Source organism: Equus asinus, chromosome 29, assembly GCF_041296235.1.
Source record: "Equus asinus isolate D_3611 breed Donkey chromosome 29, EquAss-T2T_v2, whole genome shotgun sequence".
Lineage (NCBI taxonomy): Eukaryota > Metazoa > Chordata > Mammalia > Perissodactyla > Equidae > Equus > Equus asinus.
Genome location: NC_091818.1, coordinates 39,701,656 through 39,720,420, shown reverse-complemented (window position 1 = coordinate 39,720,420; position 18,765 = coordinate 39,701,656). Strand labels below are relative to the sequence as shown.

At 41.2% G+C, this 18,765-nt stretch overlaps 1 long non-coding RNA gene across 3 annotated transcripts in view; it reads right to left on the bottom strand.

Annotated features, from left to right (window-relative positions):
* Nucleotides 1-611: 611 nt before the first annotated feature.
* The window catches only part of LOC123282131 (uncharacterized), a 31,643-nt gene continuing 13,489 nt past the window's right edge, over nt 612-18,765 (bottom strand). Inside the window, exons 2-7 of one of the 3 annotated variants that reach the window (XR_011499258.1) lie at nt 18,275-18,555; nt 8,867-10,017; nt 7,540-7,698; nt 5,540-6,988; nt 4,037-4,099; nt 1,586-3,457 (exon numbers count right to left, since the gene is read on the bottom strand). This is a non-coding gene — a long non-coding RNA (uncharacterized lncRNA). Of the gene's footprint in view, nt 3,458-4,036; nt 4,100-5,539; nt 6,989-7,539; nt 7,699-8,866; nt 18,556-18,765 lie in introns of all 3 variants that reach the window. The other 2 variants (XR_006522106.2, XR_011499257.1) reach the window with 2 other exon arrangements.

Sequence of the window (18,765 nt, the reverse complement as noted above, 5' to 3'; positions counted from 1 at the left end):
TAAACAGGTTGCAGAATGAAGTACAAAACTGAGCACTAAAACAAACACCGAGAGAGTCAAGGGCCTGCGCAGAAGTTGCTAAATCAAAGAAGACTCCCTGTAGGAGATGACATGAGAAGCTGACGCAGAGCTCCCAATGTGCATCTTTACGGTGCCATGTCTCTGGCAGATGTCGTAGGAGATTCCCAACTCAGTGAATTCTCACATCACTCGCAGAGGTTGAAAGACAGGATTCTCCCGCCAAATGACAAAATGCTGGGAAAGCCCCTCCCATCTCCCCCACCCCTGCCGCCACAGGTAGATAGAATCCATAACGTGGTATGTGCCAGATCTCCCTAATTTTATAGGTAGCATTATCTTACCAGAGTGTATACAACGGTCTTCCTATTACCATTTAGAAAGCCCTTTCATACAAGCAAACAAGATTGCATTTAAGGGGTGATTAAAACAGAATGGGGTGTGTGGTACTTGTCTAAATGTAATCTAACTGCACTATTCATTTAGCAAGGAGTATAATTACTAGCTCCATAATTACACTACTCAAGAAAATTGTTTTAGTGATGGTTTTATTAAACTAACTTGAGATAATTTTTTGCACCAACATGAGCAGAACAAATGGAATTTAATTTCAAAACAGGGGCAAAGGAAGGTTACCCTGGTGAAGAAAACCTCATGAGCTGGACTGTGGATTTAAAAACTGGTGCAAAGTGCAGTTGGAAAAGGAACAGGCGAGATTTAGGCAGCCATTAAGCAAAACTTCCTGACTCAGATTTTCAAGAAAAGAATTTCCAAGGGAAGCTTCATAAGTTCTAACTCTCAGATTTAAGTGGCTCTACAATGATTCTTTCTTGCTCATTCTACATGAAACCCAACTCAAAGTGGTGGGGTGGACCAGGCCAGCAGCGTGGAAATAACCTGGGAGTGTGTTAGAAATCAGAATCTCAGGCTTAATCAGAATCTGCGTTTTAAACAAGCTCTCCAGGTGAACATATGCGCACTAAATTTGAGAAGGACTAGTGTAAATGACCGTCTTGCGGTTGCAAATTGAAATTTTAATTTTTTTCTGTTTTTAACTGCAACATATGCTCAGTAAAGAAAAAACGTGCGTGATAATATAAAAAGGAAAAACATACCTGTAATCTTACTTCTCCGAGAGGACACCTGTTAAAATTTTGGTTATTTCTCTTCCAGGATGTTATGCATATTTTTGAACATTTTAAGCTCAGCCTATAAATACAGTTTTACTTTTTTTTAATTGAATGCTGTAAATATTTTCTATATCCCATTAAAATCTTGTTGACATTTGTCTGCATTCTACGTTGTGTGCTAATTCATTGTTAAAAATTTATAGCCTCTTTTTGTTGTTGTAATTATAAATAATCACTGATGAAAGTTTTATATTTAAAATTTTTTATCATTTCATAAGAGTAAATTCCTAGGATATAAATATATTTAAAGCTTTTAATAGTAATGATCTCTTCTAATCATAACATTTCTTGAAATAAGATAAATTTTGTTTTAAAGATTTTATTTTTTCTTTTTTCTCCCCAAAGCCCCCCAGTACATAGTTGTATATTCCTTGTTGTGGGTCCTTCTACTTGCGGAATGTGGGACGCCACCTCAGCGTGGTTTGATGGGCAGTGCCATGTCTGCGCCCAGGGTTCGAACCAACAAAGCACTGGGCCGCCTGCAGCGGAGCGCGCGAACTTAACCACTCGGCCACGGGGCCAGCCCCCCCAAGATAAATTTTTTAAGAAGCATTTGAACGCTTAATTTCCTGGATTTTTTGGAGGTGGTGAGAGGGTGCTAATTTGTTTAATTTTGGGGGTTCCTGACAAAGTCCATTTTCACCAAAGATGATCAGCACTTTGAACCATGGACCATCCTGTTTTCTAACACTTTAGGCCAGTGGAACAGAGGCATCTAGTGCTAAATTACCACTGTTGAGTAAAAAGCCGTCATCGACTTCACTTTGTAAATAACCACTCAGTTTCTCATGGGATGTGTCTGTTGCATCAATAGGATGATCACTGGTTTAAGTTCTGCCTTTATCCCAAGGCTGTGTGACATCACATAAGTCATTACTTACCCTGTTTGGACAATAATCATCTCATTTATAAAGTTTTGTTAATAATGCCTCCTTCACTGAGTTAATCAATGCATCATAAAAGAGATGTTAAAGGCCCTAGCACAGAGCATAGGGTCTGCCACAGAAAACAGTTTAATAAATGGTAAATGTTATTCATTTCCTCTTTTACGTACTGGTGAGTTGACCCCACGTCAGCCATTTGAATGATAGAATCACCCCTGAAAACCATGTCTTTAAAAATGTGTTGAACTTTACTTAGGGAAATTCAGCTTGGTTTCACTTTCTTCAATTCATACAAAATTCACCTCCATTGGCAAGAACATGGATAACTCATCCTTGAATGCTTTCCCTCAGTTGATGGAATAAGCCCCTTTCAGTCAGACTAGAATGCTCAAGGCGGCACAGGTCGAGGGGACAGGGACCATCTTACATGGACCGGTGGCCTCAGCAAGAGGGAAGAATTGGCATTCTCAGGCACGGGGTTTTTACTTACCTCCCACTGACAATGAAATTCACTTAGTGGTGTGAATCAAGTTTTGTCTGACTCCTTAGAGCTGTGGGTTCCTGACTTATGGGCATGCTTGAATTTCAAAAGCTTATATCTCTCATTCGTAATTAATTAAGAATTGAGCTTCAGCTGATTTTTATATATATTTGTAAATAATAGACAGAAGTTCACAATCTATGTTAAATTAAAAATCATGGACATATGTATACATTGAAATATCAATAGGGAATTTATCTGGGCAGTGGAAGGGTGGGCAATTTGTTATTATTATTATAAAAAGTTATTAAAATCTGTATTTTTTACTTTTCTCAGACAACTATGCATGACATGTGTAATTAAAACATAAAGAAGATGTGATGGTTAATTTTGTGTGTCAACTTGAATGAGCTAAGGGATGCCCAGAGAGCTGGTAACATTATTTCTGGGTATGTCTGTGAGGATGTTTCTAGAAGAGATTAGCATTTGAATGGGTAGTAAAACAGAAGGCCCTCCCCAGTGTTCCGGTCCATTGAAGACCCCAATAGAACAAGAAGGTGGAGGAAGGGCAAATTCACTGTTTCTGGTGAGCTGGGCCATCCATCTTCTCCTGCCCTCAGACATCGGAGCTCTTGGATCTTGTGACTTCACACTCAGATTAAGACTTACACCATCAGCTCCCAATTCTCAGGCCTTCAGACTGGGTTGGAATTACACCACGGCTCTCTCGGTTCTCCAGCTTGCAGATGGCAGATTGTGGGACTTAGTCTCCAGAGCTGTGTGAGCCAATTCCCATAATAAATCTCCTCTTATACAGCTCTATATATCCTATTGGTTCTGTTTCTCTGGAGAATCTTGACTGATACACAAGCCAAGTGACTTAACTGAAATTAAGAAAGATAACCCTTTATGATAGAATTGTAAAGAGAAGTTCTATGAATTTGTTAATGAGTCTTTGCACTGATTTTTGATCTTTAGCCAAAGGGCAGACCATTGAATCATCAGAAAAGAAATCTCCTCTAAAATCTTTTTGTCATGTGTGCCTGTGCCAAGCCCCCAATTCAAAGGTTGGGGAGCAGCAGGTTTCCCCAATGATGCTGGAAGGTGGATGAAAGGCACTAAATTACAAAGATGACATTCTTGTTAAATTATATCTCCTATACGCATAGGAGCTGAGGGAAACCAGCATCACTTGCCAACAGAAATTTCCCTGACAAATTAGTTTTGAGGTACACAGCACCTGTGCAGTGACAATGCTTCTGTTCTGGCAACTCCAGCACTATTCTCTCCGAAACTTCAGTGACACCTTAAGACAAACACCAGCGTCCCAGCCCAGGTATGAGGCCTCTTCAGGAGAGACTGAGCCCACCCACCAGAGTCCTTCCTCTAGCATTTAAAGCACGTTTATTTTATCATGTGACATTCATTAGGGGTGGAGAACAAGAAATCAAAATGAAACGGACCTCTGTCAGGAGCTCAGCCGAGCTGGCGGGACATCAGGAACTGCCAGGCATTGGAGCAGTCAACTAAAACCAAGCCAATATAGAAGAGTTAAACTTTTAATCATTTACAGTAATAATATAAGCAAGAAGTGAACACAAGAAGAGATGCCAGCTCCCCCTTGTTCCATTTCCTCACGCCCACCCCACCGCTCCATAGAATGGCATGCTGGCGAAGGGTCAAGTGCGGACAGGAGAGTCATCTCATTGATGAAGAACCTGAAACAAAGGCTTGGGCAGTTTTATGAACCCTGAGGCTGGGGGATGAGTGGGGGTTGGGGGAGAGCTAGGAGTGGCACAGGGGAGCCCAAAGAAGACCTTGGCCAAAGGTCCAGATAAACAGACCCAGAAATGAAGATACCCGAGTTAGGGGTGCAGTTATGCATGAGAGCATGGCTACCCAGAGGGACCTGAGTCCCGGACTGCAGCTCTGTTCCGCCTGGACTGCTCTGGCTGTGCATGAGTTTGATGTGGAGAGGGCAGCTTTCCCCCATGAAGCCTGCCGGGTAAGCCTTTGTAATCGTCTATATTTGGGCTTCCAAAATCGCATAGGATTTGGGCCCGAAGCTGGAGGACTCAACCTCATTGACTAGCTGTGTGATTTGGGGCAAGTTACTTAATTCCTATGTACCTCTGCTTCCTCAGTCTGTAGATTATGGATAATATTGATTGCTTCATAGGTGTTGCAAATATTAAAGAAGTTAATACATGTGAAGTTCTTTTACAAGCGGATCTCGAGAGCCCACGATGAAGCTTGGCCATGAGTGGTAGCCCTCTTGATGATGTGATAACATTAGTTTGTGCATTTTCTTTCCTCCATGTTTCCTTCATCTCTTTCTGGTTTTGATGAATAAATAGAGGTTTGGGGCCTGTTTGCTTATTTTTCGTTTTTCCCTCTGGTGTGGCTATTCTTACTCCTGCCTACTTCCGAGGTTCTGGAATCTTGCTAATCTGACTACGAGAGTTCATCCACTTGTGTAGCCATGTTCACTGAGAGTCTTGACAAGAGATTTCACATTTTGAGGTACATAGGGTAGCTATTCTTGTTCAAAACTGATTCGGCTTGAACTAAAGAAACCTGACTTATGGCCAATCAAACATACATTGTACATCCGCTTTAACCATTAGAGTAAAGAATGCACTCTCTTCAGATAAGAATGCATACTTCCCCTCCTACAAGCCAGTACTGGTAATGCCCTATGGGTACACTGTATTAATACTTTTGAAGATAAGTTCCCTTTCCTGGACATCAGGGTCATGTTGACCTGCTAATTTGCAACTGAATACCTCTTTGCAACTTTGATGAGTATGTATCCTGGGTGTGTTTAATGTGTGTTCTTTGTTCTAAAAAGGTATAAAACTGTACTGAAAACCAGGCTTCTCCGGAACACTTTCTTCCTTTGAGAAACTGCCTTCCTGGGTTGTAATCCTTACTCTGACTCAAGTAAAACTCACCTTATCTCTTACCTATAGAACAGTTATTGGTTATTTTGCATCAACAGTCTGTGATGGGCTGTAATCCCAAGTATGCTGGTTCTCTTGAGCAACCACACACATGTATTGATTTGCTGAAGGAGTGTGTGATGAGCCCCCTGTGTTTCTATGTGTTTATCTGAGACCAAACACAATAGCCACGTTATGTTTCCTGGGTGAATACTTGAATTGGTTTCCATTTCTTTTTCAAAGGAATACAAATAAATTGTTAAAATGTATTTGGGAGCTCCTAAGTCTGGCATAAACTCTCTCTCAAGGTGCCTTCCTGGATATCCGAGAGAGTAAATGCTTTCCAATTTACTTATCTTTGAACGTTTTTCTCTCTCAAGCCAGTCTCTTTTGTCTTTTTAACTGAGGCCTGTTTCTCCTCAGGTGACCACTGCCGAGGGATTACAGTGGGTTCACGGTGATAAGAACAGAAAGACTTTTTCTTTTGTTCATCCTGGTCTCTGTTCTGTCCCTTTGGTTCCTCAGGGTCGAATGCACGTCCTGTGTGTGCTCATGACATGGATTCCCTGGCTCTTCTGTGGTACGTTTCCATCCTACCACTCCCAGCAGTGGTTCCTCCAGCCCAATGTTGCTGCCAGATGCCCCTTGATCTCTCTTGTGGGCCATTTGGTTCTGTATACGTATCTGTAGTCAGGACGAGCTACGTAATTTGTAGAGCCTGGCGCAAAATTAAAATGTGGGCATCTTGTTAAAAAAAAACAAGGGGCTGGCCCAGTGGTGTAGTGGCTAAGTTCATGTGTTCTGCTTCTGTAGCCCAGGATTCACCTATTCAGACCCTGGGCATGGACCTATGCACTGCTCATCATGCCATGCTGTGGTGGCAACCCACATACAAAATAGAGGAAGATTGCCATAGATGTTAGCTCAGGGACAAGCTTCCTCAAGCAAAAAGAGGAAGATTGGCAATAGATTTTAGTTCAGGTCCAATCTTCCTCTCCAAAAAGAAAAAAAAAACTGTTCAAACTTTCAAGAGGGTCACAGCAGAGCATTCAACCAAGTACAAGGCCATTCTAAGCACACTGCACAAATTGCACGCCCATGAAGCTGCCCTGTCCACAGTTCTTTCTCATTCTTGAGTTCTGGCGCCATCGATCTCTTGGCCATGAGTAGGATGTCCTCTGCGCCTTCCACTGGTTTGGTGGTCATTGCACTGAAGTGCAAAATTTGTGCTCTGCACTACTTGCATATATGAGGCCACACAGCAGTGTTCCTTGTGCCTTCGGTTTCTTATAATTTCACTGTCTTGGACCAACCAGCATCCCTGGGGCTGGGGTGGAAGCAGCTCATACTGTGCAGCCCCAATGATTCCACGCCCTTCTTAACAGCCTCCTTTAGAGCAGGCTCTGAAGCCTTCCATCCTTGTCAAGAGGTACCATCACCTGAAGCTGTTCCCTCCCATGTTAGGTTGTGTTTCTGTGAGGAAAACAAGGAATATTAGTATATTCTTTGTATAGCAATCAGAACACTATTCCTTGTTTAGTAACAGGAATATCAATATTCAACAAATAAAAAGTATATTTGGAAAATCTTGTATTCCCAGCATAATGCTAGGTACTCAAATAATGACCAAAAAAGGATAAGACAGAATCTGTGCCTACATGGATCTCCAGAGAACCTTTAGTGAATACCGATATCAAATAAAGGAAACACAGATGGAATGTAATCAGCTTGTAGGCTTTATAGACTATGAGATTAAGAGAATTCCTAGAAGATAAAATTCATTGTGAGTGAGGATGGAGAAGGGAGCATCCTGAAACTATTCACAAACGAGATAAGGTTTGAAGTGGTCTTGAAGGATGCGGGATAATTAGGTTGCAGAAAGGAAAGGAAGATGCAATATACTGACATATAAATTCAATTTCAGCTCCGAAATAGGACAACCCTGTGTCTTGTTATAAGGAGTGGCGCTACCACATGAGCAGAGTCAGGGACACAGTGAGTTAAGAACTGAAAGGAGAAGAGACCTGACGGATGCTGAAAAGGTCAAAATGAACTGGAAGCCACTTCATAGAGGGTCTTGAATTCCAGGCTGAAGAGCTGCACACTCCATCCCGCATTTTCAGGGGACACCTGCAGGTCGTTGACTAAGATGGTGACAGCCATGTGGTGCTAGGAGGGTCATGCTTTGGAGGAAAGAGAAACCTGGATCAGGGAAGCCCGTATAATGACATTGCAGGTGGCCCAGGAGAAGATTGTCAGGAGAGGTTACACAGAGTTAATAAATAGATCCAAGCCAGAGTTTTCCTCTTCCCCTTGTGACTGTCCAGGGCAGGTCTGGGTCATTCAGCACAGGAGGGAGAGCATGGACTCTGTCATATATACAGGGACTTGGGCTAGGGGTAGCTAAATATTTTTCAATTTTAGGCAGTAAAGAATGCCAGTGGAAGCGCTAGCTGGAGAGGTGAACCTTGAGCTCTTCAAATCCAGCTCAGTTAGCAGCCTACGTGTTGAACCAAACACCTTCCCAAGCCAGCGGAAAGCCTTTGGTGACTCTTTTTGCTTTTAGATCAAGGCCAAGGGAAGACTGGTGAACTTCAGGTATGGACAAAATTTATTTTTGGTATTTTAGGCTTGAAAAAACCTGAAAAAGAGCTTATACAACAGATGTTAGTTCAGGGCTAATCTTTCCTTGCAAAAAAGAAAACGATGAAAAAGAAAAAGGCCACTTAGTAGATGGGGAAACTGAGGCCCAGAGAAATGAAAACCTTGTCCATAGTCACTCACTGGTGCCCAGTGCCCTTCCAATGTTTTCATCCTTCTGCTCATTAAAATGCACACCTGGTAATTTGTCATGTTGAAAATAATTCGAGCTACAAAAATCATAACCTCATGTTAATGATTTAAAACAGGAATATTTTTCATCTTTAAAAATGAAGCTCTAATGGCACTGTTTCAAGCATTGTTGACAGGTCAAAAGAGGAGGTATTTATGGTATTTGGTGGAGAGTATGAGGGGGACCTGGCTAGTTCTTGACAATCACATAAGGTAGTCAATGTTTTCCAGCCTTTTGCTCATCATGGCACCCATTGACCATGGAATGCTTTGTCAAGCACATTGGCACAAACTGAGATTTCTTACCGTGGAGACAGCTGTCTGGGGGCTCAGATTGTCGCAGGTGCCTCTTGGCTGCTCTCTGCAGACACATCCCTTCTATCCAGAGCACACTAGTGGGAGGCTCCAAGGTAAAGCGCCCCCTAGTTGACCTGCCCATCAGGCCCACTTTGTTTGATGATCTAAGGAAATCCCACTTGTGGCTGTAACTCCCGGAGGGATGTGACCCTTTGCTGTTACCTGGAACTAAACACTGAGTTAGTTGAGTTGAGAAATAATCCAACCACAGCCATAGCCCGCCTGCTCGACCTCCCCGCAGGACTGTTCTCAGAGATCATGGGTGTTCATTCCTGTGTGGACGCTCTTCCGAGAGACGTATGATGATCTGAAACGAGATTTATGAAGCATAGAAATTCTGGGCTAACTGGGTCAGCTCCTAGTGGAGAGTGCAGAATTTTTTGCTACCATTTCTCCCCAGCTTTCTACCTAGTTCAATTTTAAATTACTGAAGAGATGGTGAAATGAGCTTGTCATAGCTGCATAGTCCTGCATGGAATCACATGGCGGGGGCAGTCTGACCCGCCTGCCTCAAAGCAGAGGAACAAAAGACAAAAATGTAAATACAAACAGAACAGATTCCTGGAAAAACGACAGTGAGTGTTCACGTGGTACTAAAAGACACCAGACAGATGTGGACTGCAAATAAACAGAATTGTGATCCTGAATTTAGCTTAGTACTCTCAGTACTCAACTCAAGATCCACTAGGAAGTCACAGTCAGTCTCAGAGACTCAGTCAACAAGTATTTATGGTACTTGCTTTTATTTTACTAGTGTATTTTTATTTTACTAGTGTATTAATTGTTCTTAAGTGCAGATTATGTTCCTGAGTGAAATTACCATGCTTTTTATACAGCTTTGGTGTTGGTCTTTTTTTCGCTTGGAAAGATTCGCCCTGAGTTAACATCTGTTGCCAGTCTTCCTCTCTCTCTTTTTTTTTCCTCCCAAAGCCCGAGTAATAGTTGTATATTCTAGTTCTAAGTCCTTCTAGTTTTTCTACGTGAGTCTCCTCCACAGTGTGGCTATTGACAGACAAGCGGTGTGGTTCTGTACCCAGGAACTGAACTCAGATCACTGAAGTGGAGCATGCAGAACTTTAACCACCAGGCCATCAGAGTAGGCTCAGTTCTACCCAACGTCTTTAGAGGCACAAGATGTAGATGTTTTTCCCAGGGAAAAATAGCCACAGGAGCATAATATCCTATGTTCTTCGGCTGCTGTTAGCTCACTCGAGTGTTCACACATCTCTCTGCACCAACTGACTTTGAAGTCCTTGTGGGGACCAAGGATGATGTTTTATTCACCTCTGTGTCCTCAGAAACCTGCACAGCTCCTGCCAATGAGAGCATTCAAATGTTGGTTGAATAAATTAATGAAAGAATAAGTGTTCCAAAGAATTGTCTTTAAAAAATGCACCATATTTTAGGGATGGTAAAAGAATCATTAGAGAAAAATTTCTAAATGCTATTTTTAAATCATGGAAGCTTAGGAATTGGGAGGACCATTTCAAATTCCCCTCCTTAAGCAAAATCATATTTATAAGAAATAGAAGCAATGTTTGGCTCTCCCGTTTTAAATGGTTAAAAGTTGTCAACATAAGTATAAGATAAAAATTAAATTTGTAAGATCTGAGATATATGTATATGAGGTATATGTGTATACACACATACAAGTCCTTTTTGCATACAGGTCAAAAATTAAAATTATTTCTGTCCTAAAAGTTCTTTTTAACCAGAGCTGGAAAGAGGGCCTTACTTAAGGGTACTTTTGAGAATTTACTAACTCAGATAGTGTAGTATAGATGAAAAGACCTGAGTTAGAGTCAGGAGACCAAGTCTCACTATAACCAACTTGTTCTGTGACCTTCTATCTGTTCAGTGTAATTCAATAACATTTAACAGATAGTTATTACAGCAAATTGTGCAAATATTGCACAAAGCCTTGTGCTCAGTGGGTCATTTAACCTTTCAGCATCTTGGTTTTCTAATCTGTGCGAAGGTATAATAACACCTGTCTAGCTCATCCCAGAAGAACGTTTTGAAGTGATGTTGAAGCATCTTACAAATAATATTGCTAGTATCTATACATAAAAGACCAGCATTATTATTAAATTGTCTTGAACCTTACTGAATGATCTGATTACTTGGGTAAGAGTTGGGTGGAGCAGAAGGATGCTGGCACAGCTGTTTTTCTCCGTTCATGAGCTTATTTCGTCTCAAGAGCGCTCCTGATTTTTCATATTAACTACAGTGACTCAGATGGGTTGACAATTTTTCCAATTAGAAAACTCATTTTTCCTACCTACTAGATTTATTCTGGTCTGATGAATTCACCCTAGACATGTAGGACCGCATGATAAGAGAATTGGAAAAGAGCTCATCCGTCTGGTCCAAAATTGCAATGAATTAGTGGGTCGTGAGATCTATTTACGGGTTGTGAGAAACATTTAGAAAACTGACTGGTTCAGAAAATGTCAGAGTTCATTCCACGTAGTAGAGCAAATTGTTTTGTTTCAGTTACGTATGTGTGTCACAGTGTGAACTATGTTTTTGACTATCAGATATTTTCAAAAAAACGCAAATAGTTCCATTTCTGTATCTGACAGATGAAAATAATGAAGCCCAGAAAAATCAAGTGTTAGGTCATCTATTCAGAGACATCCAGGATAAAAATTTTAATGTCCAAACTTCAGAAGACTTGGCATGATACAATAGAAAAAACCGTGAAAGACACAGGTTCAAATCTGGCCCTTAAAAGCTGTGTAACTTTGTGCAAATTGCTTACTCTGTAGGCTTCATTTTTCTCATCTCTCAAATAGGGTTAATAACATCTGTCCATTTCCTTATTGGATAAATGGGAGAATTATATAATACAGATGAAAGAAAAAAATTGCAAAATAAAAAAAAACTACAAGTCAACTATATATATATATAAAATTTATATATTTATGTAACATATTTACATTTATATATATCTATATATAAAATTACTCTCTTCTCTTCTTTCCCCCAGACACAGTTTTTTTCATACTTAGCTTCCCTGTTTTTTTTCTACCCCTTAATTTGTTTCTTGTCTAAGTCATTCTTTCACTCGCTCATCATTCTCTATCTTTGAACATTGTCCAGATAGGAACATCATTATTTCGCATTTGCTAGCATGTCATAACTTTAAAAGAATTTCTCCTTAGATTATCCTACTTGATAATGCTTAAAAATTCATAATAAGTTGAAATAAGCTCAGTATACCATATACGTGAGAAAAGAATGAGACAGGATATTTTTGGTCAATCTATTATTTCAACAATTTCTTGTCCTATCCAATTTGTTTTCAAAGTAATTACTTTTGACCAAATTGCTTTCAACCTGATTATTTCTGATCAAATTGATAATTCTAATCCGATTGATGGAATCTACTCTAAAATCAGCCATTTTTGCAGTCTACGCCTGCTGATTTACTCAGCCACCTTCTCTCCTGTATTAGTTTCTTCAGCTCACAGGGAAATTGGTCAGGACTATTGCCTTCAGGTCAGCCTTGCATCCCTCATCTGGCCTTCTGCAAGATGTCACCTGCCAGATGCGGTATTAGCCCCTCAAGTCCAATATGGCAAGGAAGACACTCCACTGCATTTCATTAAAGAAAAAAACCAGTGGCTTCCTCCATCTTCACCAACACAGAGCTGCAGAGTGTTCTCTGTGCTCAGCTTTCTCTTTGCCATGACTCTCCCACTGTTGGCATCTTTCCAAGTCTGTGCTGTGTTGAGATTGTGAAAGTGACTAAGTGACAGCTCGGACAGTATTATGATTGGCAGCTGCGACTCCAAGGAAATGTTCGGAAGCCCAGGCTGTCGTTTTGGATTAGGCCCTAAGAGACTGCCATATCAAGGGGAGGGACCTAGAGCAACAGTCCGAGATTCTGATATCCCTGGAAATATAACAAGAGGAGAGGATGTTCCGTCCTAGAACAGCACTAATGTATAGTGCGAAATAAATGCATCCCCTGGGTGATGGTAGGGGGCTGGAATGCTCCCCTTTGGCCAAGCTTTGTAAGGCGGATCATTTCAGCTAACAGGAGGGCTCGTGTTCTGCAGATTGGGTATACAGCTTTGGGGTGCAAGCCAAATTTTTGAACAATGGAGAAGCCAGTGAGAGAGACCACCTGTGGGCCTCTCCCCATCCTTTCCCCAGAGAGCGCACGATCCTGCTCCCAAATAAATATCGGTGAAATACTCTATGAATGTGATTTTAAAGAAACGCCAAATTATCAGCTGTTCAGAGCACCCAAATATGTAATTCTACTCTGATTGCTGATAATTATTAGGAAAAAATAATTAGGGATATCATTAGACCTGAATCTTTCAGCTGACGCTTTTGAACGCACTTTATCTCAGTTTGTATATATCTGTTCACTCACGTGAAAAGCACTTATACCGTACAATGGAGTCACATCATACCTGCGTTTAATTGACAGCCTAATCTTCGCACGCAATCAAGGTAGAGGTGACTCTGCTCATATCCTGTTTAACACAAGGAATCTTATATTTAGCTTAAAGATGGAATGGGTCGAATGCTCAGATGGCTACATACAGATTTTCCTTTTGCTCCTTCCTTTAATCTAGGTCAGGATGCCTCAATTAGTTGGTGTGTAAAAGAATTAGCATATGTGATTATACACACAAAACCCTGAATTCTGTAGTCTATGAGCATTTCAAGGAATTTTTCAAGAATATTTGATGTCCTGGCTTCAGTGTCCAATCTCTGCTTACGCTTAAGATGGAATATACTGGGTTTCATTGGTTCATTAGTTGAATAATACTGAATTAATATTATTCAACTAATACTTTCTAATAGTTTAATGTGTCAGAAATTACGCAAGGTCCTGGGAAAGCAAGCACATGAGATATTGCCCCTGTTCTCATGTTGCTTGTTTTCTAGTCAGGGAGCCAGGCTTGTATCTAAGACTATGCAACCCATTGGTAACAGCCAGCTGACTTTTCATTGCGTGTTCTTCATGGAGATGGCTGTGGGAGCGGTGGGGGTCATAGGGTAGGAGTCACCTGGGGCAAGGTCGATACCTCATAGAGGCCAGGGGACACTGGAACAAATGTTCCAGCCCTGGCCCCTTAAGCCCCCCGATCCATCCACTCATCACACACCTGGTTCTCCACACAGAAGAGCTTCCCATAGGCTCGTGGATGAAGCTATTGCCCAGAACTTTCATGTGCCCAGTATCTAATTTCACTCTGTTTTTCTGCCTTCACCTCCCTCCAAACTCTTGCTCTGTGACTTCCAGCCTTGAGCTCACCTCTGACTCGTTTGAGTGTTGTGTTTCCATGGTCGTAACACGTGGCCCCTGGTTTCCAGCCACAGCTGTCCACTGTGGACTTTAGTGCAGCTCACCCACCCAATTTTCATGTTTCCTGTTCTCTTGCTGCTTTAGGCAGCTTTTGTTGAGTTGACAAGCAACTTGGATGTCTTTAGAATATTCAAGATATTTAGATATCTTTTATTTTCCCAACTCAGACCTTGTCTTTTAATTTCTTCTTTAATGTCTTTTATCCTCCACAACTCTGATGGAGTCAAATTTGTTGATATTTTTCTCTATATTTTTAACTTTCTGTGTGTTTTTTTTTATAGCCTGTCGTTTTGTTTCTTTTTTGTGGCCTGTTTAAGGATTCCTTCTCTGCTCTCTATTGTAAACATAGTCTCTTATATTTACATTTCTTTTGCAATTTTGCCTTTATTCCAACTGGAATTTATTTTTGTGAATGACAGGTGCCAGCATGACAGATTTGCCTTTAATCTTTGTTCTTTTAAGCAGATGATCAATTACCTCAGAATCATTTATAGAATGATCCATCCCTTCTCGAAATGCCACCTTTTTCGTTGTCTGATTTCTCTTCCACCTAGGAATCTGCTTCTGAACTTCCAGCTCTGTTCCATTGATCTAATGATGTGTGGTTCCAGCAAAGCTTTATGGCTTTATCATACGTTCTGATATCTGGTAGGGCTATTTCTCTTTTTTGTATTGGGTATTTATTTCAGTTTGTCAAATTCCTCCCAAAATTGTGTCAGGATTTTGAATGGGATTTCACTGAATTGATTTGGGGCAGGTTTGACACTTTACGATATTGAATTTCCCCTTCTGTGACTGATTCAAAAATTTAAAAATAGCTTCATCACCCTCAATTACATTCTCTCTTTATTTCCTTCATAGCACTATTGGTTTACATTACTGTCTTAGTAACCGACTTACTTGTTTGCTGTCCGCATCTCCATCTAGAATAAATGCAGGATTTCCCAGGCCTGGAGCGTTTAGTATGTGCTCAGTAAATATCAGTTTAAAGATTGAATGAAGTAACCTTGGGTTTCCAAAGGCATCTAGACCTCAGATTGAGAAATTCAATTTCTTTGATTTCTTATTGGTTATTTGGTTCTTCCCCCACTAGCAGTCCACCCACTGGTTCACCAGCCTCGGCCAGCCAAAACACTGGGTCATCCAGTGTGCACTTTCTGTGTTATTTTGCTTGGCTTCGCTTCCACCCTCTGCATTCACCCCCCAGGGTGCCCAGTGTGTCCTGCTGTTTACCTCCCGCTCCCCGCAGCATCCTTGCAGGCCCTTTGAAGGCTGTCTTCCTTCTTCCCAGGCCTGAAGTGCTGCTTCTGGGGGAGAAGCTCATTCTCTGCTCCTCCTTTTTCTGTTTCTTGCCTGAAACCTTTGATCTCAACTTATCACTTTGACTTCCACCTAGATACTGATGACTCCCAAATCTATTTTCCTGGGCTGAATCTCTTTTCTGAATCCAGACGCATAGATATAACGGCTTGCTGGACATTTGCATGTAGAAATCAGAAGGGAGTCTTCATAAGCCGTATGTACAAGGCAGACGAAACGCCCCTGCCAAGACCACATCCTCCTTCTGCTCCTCTCTTCTTTTCCCATTAGTCTCTCCGCATATGAAAGCCACTTCGCTCTCCCCAGTCTATTCTCAATACGAGAAAACTGGAAACCGGCCAGAAGGTGCTTTCATCCTCAGTCCATTTCTCACTAGCTGGCCTCTCCCACGGATTTCTCGGTTTCTCTCAAATACATGCCGCTTCCCCCGTCCACACAGCTGCTACCGTGATTTCTTATTTCTCCTCCAGATTTCCTCAATAACTTTCTAACTGTTCACTTTCCGTGTCAAGGAGCTCCCTCTGCTCTTCCCAATCTTACCATGTCACCTTTTCCTGAAATCCTGGCTGCCCATGACCTATAGTCCTGCTTCCCAAGTGTATTCTCTGCGGGCCCTAACATGTTAATGTTCCTCTTGAATCTACTTCAAATATAGTTATTTTAGAGCTGGTATCACCTTCATCATGACATGAATACTTACTAGAGACACATAATGACTTGCAGCCAAGTTACCTGGCATACTCCGCAGACGCCTGGCTAACTGCCTGCTTGTAGATCACCTTGTTCGTATTTTTCTCATTTGGCTACTGGATCAATTCCAATTAAGAGTTTAATAATGAACTAACTAATGATTTAAGCAAGTGTATAAGGTTAACACTGAACTAATGATTTTAAGTCAGTCTAAATACATAAATCCCCCTAAATTATTAATTTATGTTGCGTACTAAAGAGAGTATTAAAAACAACATCGAGGAAATTCTTCCACCCCTCTGTAACGGGAGTGGGAGCTAGAAGCCCTCGTTTCAAATCTGAATGATCTCCCGCCCCTGACCACGATGTTAAACCAGTCATCTTGACTCTCCTTGTCGATTTTGCCCAGGCATCAACTGATGACAGCAAAGCTTACCTGGACCTACACAATCATATATAAAACAGGGTCATAAAATCTAAATTTGAGGAGTTCTTTAGAATTGACTAACTTCAGTCAACTTTCATCAAAATCTGGTTATGTTAGGAAACAGAGGAAGGCTAACCAAAACTCGATTCTGTTTTATCTGGGAATGTATGACTGTGTTATTTTTTCAAGAATCTAATTTACTTCCTAATGACGGTTTCTTTGGGTAACTGTGAAATTTTGCTAACATTTTTTGAATAGACTCTCACCGATGATCAAGTTGTAAAGTCAGAAGTTACGCTTGACCACAGAAGATGGTAAATCTTAAATGAGAAAAGTCCACAGGTGGATAATTGATTTTGGTGCTATGGAATGATAATGAATTCTTTAAAAATTTAAGCGAGAGCAGTTGCCCCAAGTCTTGACAATATCTTACTCTCTGGGAGCGAATCAGTTTGTCGTCAGCCAAGATACACACTCTATATTTCCTACCACTACATCTGCCTTGCAGGCTGATGAAACCCAGAGAAAATCAATCACAAGACTGGAGTTAATCCAATAGACTTCCCTTCAGCTGCTGGAAATCAGACCTCACATCTGGGATGATAGTGCTAGTTCTAACAAATGAGATCACACATTTGACCATTTTATTAGAAACCCTCTTCTAATGTTCACAGGCGAAGAGGGAAGTTGAGTTGAAATTGAATAGAAACGTCCTTCCCTCTGTCCTGATTGCATGTCTGATAATAGGCCCAACTTTCATGGTGCAGATCAATTGCCTAGTACTCAGAGCCCGGCTTTAATAGGCAATAACTGTTGTAATTCTGGGGAAGACTCAGTGGCAGGAAAATAAACGAGATCAACAGTATTTGACTACAGGCCATACCCATCAGTTCCACTCCAACCCTCGACCAGGTTCTAGGAACCAGACTCAGAAGCAGCATTTGTTTCCACTAGTGGTAGTGGGCAGTGCCATGAGGCCCCCACACTTGGCATTTGCAGGTGGTCTCTATATAACTATAAATCAAGAAGGTGTACAACTTAGGAGAAACTCACCAGCCCCAAAAGTCACTTGTTTCATCATGTGAGTGGAGAAGCCCAAAGGAATGAGAAGTTTCCAGTATGATATCATAATTCTCTTTTGTTTCTGCTAATCCTAAATTTACATAATATCTAGTACTTCGTGCTTTTCAGAGAATGAAGAATATGCCTATGAATTAACACATAGATATCCAAGTTATGTCTCATGATCGTTAACATATTGATTTTATGCAAATAAATTCTCCAAACTTTTTAAATTAAAACCCTTATCAGTGGCAAAAGTAATAATAATTATCATTAACTGAAACTTCCCCTGTACAAAACATTGCATTTGTGTCTTATCATCCTCTGAAACTGCGAAATTTTACTATCTCTGTTTTATAGATAAGGAAATTGAAGGTCAGTGACATTAAATCAATTGCTCTAAGTCACCCAGCTCATCAGTGATAGAACGTAATTGACCAGGACAGTTGGATTTCACATTATATACTTTACACCATGTTGTAGATAGAGGTTTTTAATAAGATAATATACTTATGGTTCCTGCTTCTCCTGGGTTAAGTCATGACCATCATAAACCTAATCTGTCACTCAAAGCAACAGCAATTAAAAACCAAAGATTCTTGATCTCTGGGAGCAAGGACCAACTCAGTTGAGTACCCAATAACAGCCCATTCTAGGAAACGTGAATCTTCAAAACTAGAATGACAAAGCCAAGACCAACTTTGCCAGAGGGAGGCAGCAGAGTTCAGAGGATCCTTACTCAGAGCAGCGCAGTCACAGCCAAGGTGGGGCAGCTTCTAAGCAGCGGGCTGGCAAATATGCCGTGGCAATCCAGGCATGGGAAGTTGATTCTCAGCTTCAGTCTTCACCAAACTGAGGTTGGAGACTTGGAACAAAGTCAGTGAGAGGCTATTCGGCCAGGAATGAGAAGGAAGAGTGTCCAGGAGGATCTCAGGAATCAGGAGTTCACGTGAGAGTCAAAGGGATCGGAAGTCACAGACAGGTTGGTGGACCCCAAAGAGAGGCCTGCCGCGTGGCCCCCTAGGAGCGGAGTTTGGGTTGCACATTATACAGATGTTTTTCCATTTTGGGAAAGTGTTTTAAGTTGCTAACTTTCTGTACACCCACTTTAACTTTAATATATATTATTTCATACATATTTTGCAATCACAGAAGAGATTAGTGCAAAAGCCCTAGCAAGAATGTAGTTATAATCTTCCAGCTGAGTTATCCTCCGGGAGCACAGGGGTG